Source organism: Dama dama, chromosome 9, assembly GCF_033118175.1.
Source record: "Dama dama isolate Ldn47 chromosome 9, ASM3311817v1, whole genome shotgun sequence".
Taxonomy (NCBI): Eukaryota; Metazoa; Chordata; class Mammalia; order Artiodactyla; family Cervidae; genus Dama; species Dama dama.
This window is the reverse complement of record NC_083689.1, coordinates 33767235-33779781: the sequence shown is the minus strand read 5'-3', so window position 1 is coordinate 33779781 and position 12547 is coordinate 33767235. Positions and strand designations below refer to the sequence as shown.

The 12547-nt window shown below is 38.6% G+C and overlaps 1 protein-coding gene across 2 annotated transcripts in view; it reads left to right on the top strand.

Annotated features, from left to right (window-relative positions):
* SNX24 (sorting nexin 24) overlaps nucleotides 1–12547 on the top strand; it is a 175615-nt gene that overhangs the window by 110511 nt on the left and 52557 nt on the right. The gene's annotated exons all lie outside the window — the stretch shown is intronic.

The following is a 12547-nucleotide window of genomic DNA, read 5'->3' as shown; positions in this document are numbered from 1 at the left end:
TCCAAAGAGAGCTGTGTGGAGTAGGTGCTGAGAGGAGGGTGGGGGCCTTGGGTGCCTGTGTTCGTCAGGACATGAGTCCACTTGAGGGGCTGACGCATGAGACTGACTGACCAGGAGTGAGGGGTTGGTGTAGGGGAATCTTGGCTCTCAAAAACGAAGAGCTGGGCAGCACCTCAGAGTTCTGAATTTACCATGAGGATCTAACCAGGACATGTTTCTTCAAAGAAGTTGGTGTTCGTCCATAGCCGTCTTTGTGAATCCCTTCAGCATTAACCCTCAGTGGATTCTGTTTGGGCAGGCAACCATGGACTGCATGAAGTCTCTATCTGGTGTCCTCTACAGAGCTTTTCTGGTTGGTTGTGCTTGAATGACTAGTAGCTCGGAGCTCAAGAGAGGCTGTTGACACAGGCTTGTACTTAGGGATCAGTTCACAGGACTCTCCCACAGTAGAAAAATTGTCAAGGAGCCGTCCCTGGTCTTCTGCACTTTTCTTGGTCTTCACAGTGTTTATAGGGGAAAGTTGTTGTGTGGAAACCCCCAGAACCCAGAGGAGGGCTGTCTTCACTGCTTTTGTTCTTCTGCTTGGGGATGTGGTAGATGGATCCTTCACTGCCTCTCCCCGGCAGTGGGAGATTAAAGGAAGTAGAGACTGCAAATGACAGGAAAGTGTGTGGCGTGCGCCTTGAGACTCTGTGTATGGAGCCATGAGACTTCCAGGGCCTCGGGCCACAACTGCAGAGCAAAACCAAACCCAAAAACCCAAAAAACGAGACTTTGGATGCTGTATGCAAAGGGTAAAAATGCATGTTCTCTATAATTATATGGGCTTGGTAAACAATGCATTTTAATTTGTAAGCCAGATTTTCCACAGATATTGTATATCTTCAAGCTTCAGTTCGAAGAAAGCTTTGCTCTTTCCTCCCATTGTATTTGACACATGACTCCCATTACTACTCAGTGTAAACATTTTAAGATGTTTGTACTTTGGATATAAATATGCAGATAAAATCATCTGGCATAGAGAGGAGTTTACAATGACACTCAAATTGAGCTTAGAATTTTCTATTCTCAGAAACAGAGCTTGAAAGATGTGGTTGAAGGCCTGAGAGGACTTGTTTGCTCTTGTGCGTTTAATATTCAGTTTGTTGTCAGTTAAGTCCTGAAGGAGTTCAAGGACGCTTTCTCTTCTCCCTCTTCTCTCTGATTCTGTCTGTGTGCCATGGGAGCCAAATGGAAGTTACAAAGATGAGTGTGGATGAAAGATGAGTGCAGATGCTTGATCAATCCCCAGGGAAATGCAAACCCTGGCTTAGGGCTCAGTTCTTAATAGCTTTTGGTGTTTACGTCTCTTCGGAAGTAAGACAGTTCCCACTATTCCTTCTACTCACCTGTGTAACTCCAGTTTGAATCCCACTCACCCTCTGTACCAGTCTGAACCCCTGAGTGTAAGTGCCAGTAACACTTCTTGTCAGGCACCACCCTGCAGCGAATCCATCTCAGCTCGAGGTACATAGGATGGCCCTGTTCAGGCCCATACGCTTGAGAAAGTATTAATACCCAAGCCATAGCATCTTAAGCTCGTAGAGATCTCAGACCTTATCCAATCCAACTTGTCTCCTGCCCTACAGTTAAGTTCACGAGCATCCCTCTGGTCTCAGTTTACCACCCATAAAACAGGCAGATTAACTCTTGGAAGGGCTAGAGAAACCCTTCGTTTTGTCCCCAAAGCAACTAATACACTCTAGACCATGGATGGGTTCAACACACATTTGCTAAATTGGCCCACACTGGTCTTTTATTTTAGAGATGGAGAGCCAGGATTCCAGTGGGGTTAAGCAACTTGCTCACTTCCTAGAGTATTAGTTAAAGAGATAGGATTGGAATTTTAATTTCTTAACTCCCAGTATAGGCTCTTTTTATTATGTGTATTGTAGGTTTTCTAAGTCAGGAGAAATTTTCAACCTTAACATATAGTTTGTCTTAAGGATATGATAATAAAAGTAAAGGAAAATAGCTTATAAACCATCACAATTTAACTCACTGTCTATCCCCAACTTCTTTGATCAATAGATTTTTTTTAATATCTTTGACTTCAATATTTAGAATCCTTTAAAAACTGTGAGCAATATTATCTATTTTCTGTGTTAAGTCATCTGCATAGAAACAGAAATCTTAAAAATAAATTCTTAGGTTTCCCAAACTTATTTGACCATCAAACATGGTTTATGTAATATTTTATCTCCCAGTTTGGGAGGATTTTCCACCTTTCCTAAGACCCCAGAGAAACAAAAGTATAAAAACTTAAAAAGAAATAAACCACAGCAGTTAGGTGGTGGATGGGCAGGGAAAAGAGGGGATCATCAGTGGGGAAAAAGAAAAAAACATTTGACAGTTTTCTAGAAGATGGAATGTTCTGGTAGCATGCGATGAGTGCTACAAAGTGAGAAGTGAAGCTCAGCCATGAGAGCCTGTGTGGATGTGGGAGGCAGCCTACTTACAGCTGGGGTGGAGATCGTCTTCTGGACTCAGAGTCGGCCCTTGAGGCAGAGGCTGAGGTGAGCAGTGAGAGTGAACACGGACGGGTGCCCAGGCTGCTTGCTCTGTACAGAATACATCCTCATGTTTATGACCAGGTCCAAAATTTGTAAAGACTTATTTTCTTGAAAATAACGCAACAAAATACTAAACAGAATGTCTGAGGAAAGCTAAAGCTTCTAAGGTGGATGTCAGGGCCCCCAAGTTGACAACCCCCTCCCTCTCCTCTTACCGTGAGGAGAAGCCCCTCAAACTGCACGCTCCACCCACACTGTTTCCCCTCAGAAGGAAGCACTCCTCCTGACCTAACAGCAGAGGAAGTCCCCTCAAGCTGCTTTCTGCAGTGAGATCTGATCCCCAGGGATCTCCAAGCAGTGAAGAGAAAGGCCAAGGTGAACAAAAGCACTAACTCCTCAGGAAAGAGAGAATTCAGAACACCACATGTATCATAAAAATGGATTTCATAAATCTCAAGAGCTTCCCAAAGGTACTGCACTCAAAAAATGAGTCTAGGATACTGTGTGAAAGGACCAATCAGAGAACACACGGACATTCTTAGCATTAGTTGTTTTATCCAGTTGAAAGTGGTGGGGAGCTGCTCTCCCTAGTTGGGAAACCGTTCCACAGAGTACAGAGACAAAAGCTCCAACAGAAGACAAGAGCCACAGAGGTCAGTTCAAGTCTGATGTCCTCTTTCCTGCTGGAGGCCCCGGGAGAAGGAAGAGTAGAAAATACAAAAGTGAGGAAGAAAATAATCAAACGAAAAACTCTTAACAACTTGACCTTTACTCAGACAAGGTTCTCCAAGGGCAAAGCAGAATGGAGAAACTCTCTAATGCCTAGACATAATCTGGCAACATTTCAGTACTTCATCAAAGATGAAGCCCCTTGATCTTTCTTCCAGAAAGAGAAAACAGTGGTTAGCAAGGTTAAGGTTTAGTTGTATCTTCACGTATTTATTTAAGGCTGATTTAATGGGCAAGTCTCTTATCATTCCTTATTATCAACTTTAAATTGGAAGCTTTCAACGATTTTCAGACAAGGAATTTCACCAGAATTTTGCATGAACAGTACACTTGTGCTGTTTATTGCAATAATGTGAAATTTATCTTTCTGAGAAAGGGACCCATGTCTTATGTCACTTATTCAGGAACAGCAGTTGTTTATGTTTTCATCTTATCACATAGAGTGAAAAGTTATTAAAGAAATATGACCAGAAATAGCTCATAGCAACTCATGACAAAGGATAACTGAAGCTAATATTTTAACCCCTTAGAAAAAAGTTCATTTGAAGAAAATTGTGCCACAGCTGGGTCAGGCTGTGTAGATGCAGAGTGCTATCATCAGAAGACCCTGTTTACCTGACTAGTCTGCCCCTCACTCATTCTTTAAATTATACTATGCAGTATAATGTTCCATTTGGTCAGAAGTCTGATTTAAAGAGTGTTGTATTTTTTACTTTTCCAGTAGTACTTGAGGTATCTGTTAAAATTGACCATGTGCGCTCACAAATTTCTAACCCCTTGAGTGCGATGAACTATATATAATCAGATGACATTTTAAAAATGAATCTCCTGTATCTTAACTTGACTGCTTGATATGTAAGAAAAAATGTATGTTAAAATTTCCCACTTATGTTTTCATGATTACTGATATAGTTGGGCTTAGTACACAACCATCCATTTTTTTGTTGTTGTTTGCTTATATTCAAATAGTATATTTTTAATTTTTATCCGTGTTTTTTATTAGTTCCCTTTTTGCTGAATATTTTCTTGCTTGCTTGCTTTTGGACTGGTGGCAGATTTTTTCCCCTTTTTCTCTTTCCATTTTACCCTGTTAGTATGTATATATCATTTCAGTGATTACCTGTTACCTTTAGTTGCCTCCTGAAATTCACAAGGACCTTACAATGTTTTAAATCTGATCACCTTGAACGTAGGATTCTGGGTTGACAATTCTTGTTTTTTTCAGCACTTGGAAAATATTTCAAAACTTCATTTTGCCCCTGTGGTTTCTGATTTAAATATCCACTGTCATATTAATTGTTTTTCCTGTATGTGTAAGATGTTGCTTTAAACTGGCTGTTTTCATAGACTTTGTGCCTACTCTAACATGGTGAAGACAAGATGTTTTATTTATTGAAACAATTATTGTTCAAATACTGTCTAGGCACTTAAACATCTCAGGGCACAGAATGGGTACTCTGTGTGCTGTGCTATGCTTAATCGCTCAATTGTGTCTGACTCTTTGTGACCCCAGGGACTGACTGTAGCCTGCCGGGCTCCTCTGTCCATGGGGATTCTCCAGGCAGAAATACTGGAGTGGGTTGCCGTGCCTTACTCCAGGGGATCTTCCCGACCCAGAAATCAAACCAGGGTCTCCTGTATGGCAGGCAGGTTCTTTACCAGCTGAGCTACCAGGGGAGCCCCGGGTACTCTATAAATATTAGTTAAAGAGAGGAGGAAATATAGGAAACTTTTATGCTTGAAAAGTAAAAATCAAATGGCATTTTTTCAAGGTTTTGTAAAGACAAAGTCTTTGGTTTTCAGAAGCTTAATTATTATGTGCCTTGGTTTGTGTTTCTTTAAGTTTTTCCTGTTTGGAATCCTACCAACGTGTTGAATCTGTAGGTTTATCTCTTTTGCCACATGTGGAAGTTTTTAGCCATTATTTCTTTGAGTACTTTTTCAACCCCTTTCTCTTACTCCTCTCTTTCCAGGACTCCAATAATGGGAATGTTCTATTTTTTATTATAGTTGCACAAGGCCCTAAGACCTTTATTTATTTATTTTTACTGTTTCTTTCCATTGGTCAGATTAGATACATTGTTTTGTTTCTATCTACCTGTTCACTGATTCTTTTCTCTTTTCCTTCCACTGGGCCACTGAACCCTGTACTGAGCCCTTTGTTTATGTTATTGAATTTTTCAGTTCCAAAATCCCCATTTGCCATTTGATTTTTCTTTGTAGCTTTTACTTTTTGCTGATACTTCATATGAATATGTGTGTGTGTATGTGTGTGTGTGTGTGTGTATATATATATATATATATATATATATATATATATATATTTCCCCCCCCCCCTTTTTTTAGCCATGTTGCACAGCTTTCAGGATCTCAGTTCCCTGACCAGGAATCAAATCGGGGCCACAGCAGTGAAAGCATTGAATCCTAACCATTAGACCACCAGGGAACTGAGACTTTTTATTTCTTTGTTGACTTTTTCTATTTCTTCCTTTTCTTTCAAATATGCTCACAATTACTCATGGAAACTTATTTATCATGGCTGCCTTAAAAAATCATTGTCAGATAATTTTAACATATCTCTGTCATCTCAGTGTTGGCATGTATTAGTTGACTTTTTCATCCTGTTTGAGATCTTCCAGGTTTTTGATATAATGAATGATTGTGGTTGAATTCTAGACATTTTTGTGTTATGGTATGAGACTCTGAACCTTATTTAAATCTTGGTTGTTTTAGCTTGCTTTCTCTGATACTGGTCAGTCAAGGCAGGGGACTCCACCTTCCTTCTACCAAGTGAAGATGGAAGACCAGATCCCTCAGCTAGGATCACTGACAACTGGGTTGGGCTGGGTGCTCCTCATCACTGCTGAGAGGATGGGAGTTCCAGCTCCCCACATGGTGTCCACAGACCCTGTAGGTGGGGGCACATTACCGGCTGAGGGGATGAAAGTCCTGGCTGCCTTCTTGGCCTTCTCTGACACCACCCCAGCACGGAGTGCTTCATTACCAGCCTGACGAGGATGGACGTCTAGGCTTCCCATGAGGACGTTACCAGCATGAGTGGCAGTTGGCCACAATTTCTTCTGTGGTGCGTTGGCTATAGTAGAACAATTTAGAGTTGGAGAGTTTTCTGTCTTGCTAGGTTGTCTCTTGTATGGTTTTGCTAGAGGAAACAGGATTTTACCAGGGCCTTATTTGTCTACATATGTTGGTATTTCCTGGTTGCTAGTTTTTTTTTCTCCAAGTCAAGATAGGTGAGGCAAAATGAAAACCCAGGAAAGATAAAGCTAAACACTGTGTCATTTCTTTGGTCCTAAAAAGTCTCTTTTCTTCTTTCAACCTGTCATAGTCTTCTTGTTTGCTTTATATACAGGGCCCAGTGGTTTTAGTTGTACTTAGCAGGATCAATGGGGAAAAGCTTATCTGCTCCATCTTATTGGAAGTCGAAGTCCATACATTGATTTTTGAATTTAATATTATGGTTTTTTGTTTCCGTGAACTCTGTTTTCATTTTTTTCCTAATCTGCCTGGGTTTTACATTTTTTTAATAGTCCTTGTATTCTTGCTTACATTTTCAAACCTCTTTTATATTTTATCTCTTAGACACATTAACTCATTTCCTCAGGAAAAAAGGTCACCACCACATATCATCTGAATTCAGTGGACCATGTTTAGTTTTTTTCTAATTATAGTTTATAAATAATTTACAGAGATTCTTTAGAACTTTTATCAGAACTTCAACATGACAGATCCAAAGTCAGTCCGTATTTTCCTGTTTTGTAAAAGGGCAACATCCTTTGAACAGGAAACCTAACTGTTCATCAGCTTCTGTGTATGAACATGAAACATAAACCATCTTATAGATACTGATTCCAGATTTTTATATTTATCTCTAATAGGTTCCAGTGTATCATTGTTTCTGATTCTTTTCTTTGGACATGCATTGTTAAAACCCAAAACCACAATGGTTAGTAGTTTTCTTGAGGAGACGGTGGCTAATATCTTTGCTGCATAATTACAAAATATTTTCATTTTTAAATTTACAAATACCAACTAGAATGACTAAATCAATGAAATTTTTTAAAAGTTTCTGTATTATCTGTTTCCTTCTAGTCATCTTTGTATAGCCTTTCGTCAAGTAAAATAAAGCATTTGTCAAATAAATCTTGGTATACAAACATTGCAATAAGTGAAAAAATACTATTCCAGGTTGTTTTAGTGAAATGAGATGTTCCAAGTTCTTGATGCAAAGCATTGTTTGGTAAAACAATTCTTACACATGCTTAGAACTACTTTTTGCCTTTGAAAGCAATGTCAGTTTTCTCTGATTCTTTTAGAATTTTCTTTTTATCTTTAATGTTATTGCATTTTACTGTAGATCTTTATTATGATATTTATTCTGTATTTACATGTAATCTGTGTAGATTTTTTTAAACTAATATTTTTGAGGATTTCTTGAGTCTCATAATTAGTAACTGATATCTTCATAAGTCTAAGTTGGTTGTTGTTTCTGCTGGTTCCTGCTCATGGTGCTGTTTCCTCATAGTATATGTGTATAGTTTCATAATTTGTTTGTCGGTTTTTTGGGGGGAGCTGATTAATCAATTTCCTTATATCTTTATCTTGGAGATTTTTTTTTCTTTTACTTATCAAGTGAATTTGCTGACTAATCAATGTCCTTATATCTTTATCTTGGGGATTTTTTTTTCTTTTACTTATCAAGTGAATTTGTACATGGAGTTTTGTGCAGATATTTTTTGTGTTTTTGCTTCTGCTGATTACCTGGGAGCATTGTCAACTGAAACTTCATAGTTAAAAGGGTTTTTGTGGGGGTTTTTTTGCCATGAGAAGGCACTAATTTAGGTTACCAACCTGTGAAGGGGCCAGTTTGTGGTTTTAAATTCTCAGAGGCTATTTCTTCTCCTCTCCTACTGGGGAGAAAGCAGCTTTACTTGGAGCTCATCTTTTATATTCCCTACACCCTCTTGCCCTGAGCAAACCTCAGGCTTTATCTTCATTTCCTTTGTCCATATGTTCCCCAACCAGATGCTCAAAGTTACAGAGTTCACAGTATGTCCACAGGACAGGGATATGTGATTTTAGGATCTTAATGCTTCCTTTCCAAGATAATCTGAGCCATAGGAAGTTTTAAATGCCAACTCACCCTTCACAGTTAGCCAGGCTCTATTTTGGAGACTATATAATTTCCTATAACACATTCTTCAAACATACATGGGCAGGTTTGGAAAACGAGTTTAATTATTTTCCTAGCTATAAAAGTTTATTTGACAGTGTTTGCTTCCCAAATCAAAATGGATTTTATATTTCAATCATTCAGGGGTGAGAATGTGTTTAGGCAGGAACCTCCGGTAGGGTCCATCGTGGTAAAAGTGAATGGTGTATAGATAGCGCATTTCAATTCAACCTAACTGGAACATACCCTTTTTAAAATGCAGCAGTTATACTTACATACATGTGGTGTAGAGGAGACTTTCAACATTCCTATAAGATAATCCCCAGAGAGGTTGCATCATGACCTAATCCTGGTAGGCTACAGTCCATGGGGTCACAAAGAGTCGGACACAACTGAGCGACTAAGATAATCCCCAAAGAGGCTGCATCGTGACCTAAACATGTTTTGTTTTTGTTTTAATTTTTATGTAGCCTGTATATAGGCTTAATGTTACAGAGTTCACAGAATAATAGGGTCTCTCAGTATGTCTTTGACCCTTTTTAACCACCAGTGCTCAGACAGTAAAGAATCTGCCTGTAAGGCAAGAGACTCAAGTTGGATCCCTGGGCCGGGAAGATCCCCTGGCGAGGGAAATGTCAACCTGCTCCAGTATTCTTGCCTGGAAAATCCCATGGACGGGAAGCCTAGCGAGCTACAATCCGTGGAGTTGCAAAGAGTCGGACACGAATGAGTAACTGACACTCAGTCTGCCCGTGATCCTTTTTAACCACCCCCAGTGCTTCAGAGGACATTTTCTTACAAATTAGGTTGCCTTCCAACTTCCACTGGGCATGTGTTCCAGCCCTTTATCTTTCTCTTCCATGAGCTTCTTTACTTTTCTCAAGATAGGATTCTCTGGTAACTTAGTCCCCTTCTCTGATGTGCATCAGGAACTGCTTCTAAAATGCTGGAAAGGTATTTTCTTTTGAAAAAACTTGAGTTAACATCTGCTCTGCTGCCTCTTCACCTGTTGCTAGGTGCCAAGGCTTGACAAGGCCTCAGTTACCCCCAGATCAGGTGGTCATCAGACAGGCCAGCATGTCTGGTACCACCATGGTGTCTTCTCTGAAGTTCTCTCTTTTACTCGATCAGCAGTTCCTGTACTAGTTGCCCTTAAACATTTCATGAACTACATTTTCTTACTTCCATACTACAGTATATTTGTGGACTTAATTTTCACAACTGTAAACCACTGACAACTTTGACATTTTACTGTTAAGTTACTAAAAATATCTGTTTTATGACCAAGAGCCAGTACTAGCAATCAGTATTTTTTGGTGGGAGGAGCTTTTACCCGAGTCTTGTTTGGACCCCCCGAAAGGTTTTTGGTTTTTGTCAGTCATTCCATGAGAATTGCACAGTAGGCATAACTGAGTGGAGAACAAAAGACTAAATGATACTGAACTGAGATTCAGTTTTTAATGTTTTCAATGTCCACTTACAAGGTCCGCAGCTTCCTCTTGCTTATGTCAGCAAACTTGCAAACCACTACGTATCACATTGCTGAGATTGTGAGCAGTCAGTACTGCAAAGGCTAAGCTTGGAACAGGTTTCTAATTAAGATGTCAGAATTATAATAATCTCTAAGCTAGTTTTACTTTTTAAAGGAGTTTTCTCATTATTATTCATGTAATCATAGATATCTATAAAGTTAAAAATTCTCTTACACACAGTCCAATTTTATTCTTTCTTTTTCTCCACATTTTATTTCTGTGTTTTTTAAGTCATATGTCTGCATATCTGTTCCTAGCCATTCAACTTTGGCTAAGGACTATTTGAAATTTTCTCATTTAATCCAGCCTTGATTCAGTAAAGGCCTTGATGAAGCTGAGTCAACTCAGCTCAGCAGAGAAGCCCTGTGCTACCCCAGTGACCAGCATGGGACCTGATAGCCCAAGTCCTTAGAATTTTGAGTTTAATTCACAGATTAAGAAGTGATACTATGGCAGCTTCACTTCTTATAAGTGACTTTTTTTAAACTGCAAGTGAACTAAAGAACAAGACCTTACATACATTTTAAAATAAATAACGAACCTTATTATTCTCAACAACAGATGAAAATCAAGCCTGAAATATACAGGCATTAAGTAGCCCCACCATGGAAGTGGAAGACCTTATGTATTTTTGTTTTTTGGGTTTTTTTTTTTTTGCAAGATGTACAGCTTGAATTTCATAAAATCCCTGTAGAAACCCATAGAAGTAAGAGTATCTGTGAAGATCCTGCTTATAACATGAGCCAAACTGTTCTTTGTTCTCGTTAAAGATTGTGAACAGTGTGTTAAATAATATTAATGGCTAGGATTGTCAGTACTTAACAGTACTTTCCTTGTACAAGTGATTTTATTGATTGATACAGACTCAGTGTAACAGGAGCAGATTATTTTTACTGATTTTATCGAAATCTTAACCAAGTTTGTTAGTGCACCACATATCTTTAAATAGATCTAGATGATGACGTAGATTAAGAAAAGCAAACCACCATCCATCTCTTTTTGATCTGTTAATAACTTAAATCCATCATTGCTAGCAAGTGTTTTCAGATTCTGTTGTGCATACATGTTTCTCTTGTCCCTGGTTAGAAATCCTATAACCTTGTTTCAGAGGTTGGCTTTTCGTACGAGAAAACCCTAACCACTTATCCAGAATTTGCAGACAAGTTTGTCATCAGAATTGTTGAAGTAATTGATGAAATACAAAGGAAAAAGTAAAACTGTGCTAGTCTCTGCTATTAAATTTCATTTTTGTAGGCAGTGAGCTGTGTATGTTTAGGTTTATGGTAGTTCTGTAAGAGTATTTTTGTGCTAAGTTGAAAGTACTGTATCAAGTCTATAATTAATTACTTAGGGCCATGTATGATATTTCTTCTCATTATACTGTATTTTAAAGGTTTTCATTTTAATTACAGAGAATTGTACTGTTTAAGTTCAAATGTCCTTTTTTCCCCAGTGATTTACCTACTTCCCATTGATCTCAAAATAATACTTTGTTTAAAATAATTTTTAGTGCAGAAAAATATTTTAATTTTCTGAAAGCAGCCACACATATTATTTCTTTAAATATCGCAATATGCTTTTCTTTCAAGGAAGTAAACCAGCATTTTAAAAATTCTGATAATGCATTCTTGCTCACCTTGGTGGATAAGTCTGGTGGAAGCCTGTCCTACAAAACTATAGATATTGAACTTTGAGAGGGCACATGGGTCAGTGGAGGTGTGATTAGTAATGGCAATTTAAGAAGCTTTAGGGCCTTCAAAAATGTTTCTGATTTCATGAAGACCTGTGTGAAAGAAGGAGATAGAATGGAAATATGCACTACAGTGCACTGTGGCCCGAAAGCTTTGATCAGACTTAGAACTTAAAACTTTGGGAGTTATTTCCCAAACCTGTGAATTATCAAATATTGACCACCCAGTTTGGCAGTCGGTACTGATTTAAAAAATTACTCTAAGGGGTCAATAACTAAGGTTCAGTGCTCTGAACAAGAACACTGGGTTAATAAGATGGATGTTTTGGGTTGAGTCTTCCTCTTGAGCTGGCTGTGCTTTGCTGCCAGCTCATGGCTGCATGCCTTTTCTAGAAAAAAAAATGGGTGAGGTGTGTGTGGTGAGAACACTCATTTATGCAAGGCCAGCTCAAAGCCCCTCCTAGAAGCAGGTTGTTGGTGATGCCATTCTAGGCTCATGAGGAGAAAGATAGACTACATATTACTTCTTCACGTCCAAACTTCTCTTTAAAAGTAGATGGATTTAGATGATAAAAACTTCACATCTTGAGCTAGCATTGTATTTCTTTAGCTTTCAGTTCCTTAAAGGTGGCTATAAGGTGTCTTGAGTCTCTCTTTACTACTACTGCTGTTTTCTATTCAGAGAAGATTTTAGGAAGCCCAGCATTATTCTTGAGATACTTTTGTATTTTATCAGATTCATTGTAATGGATTCATCAATTTTTTAAAACTGGCTTTTGTATTGAGGTTCGCTTTTAGCTTGATGACTGAAGTTTAATCAAAGGAAGGACATTATATATCTTTTCTGTGGTCA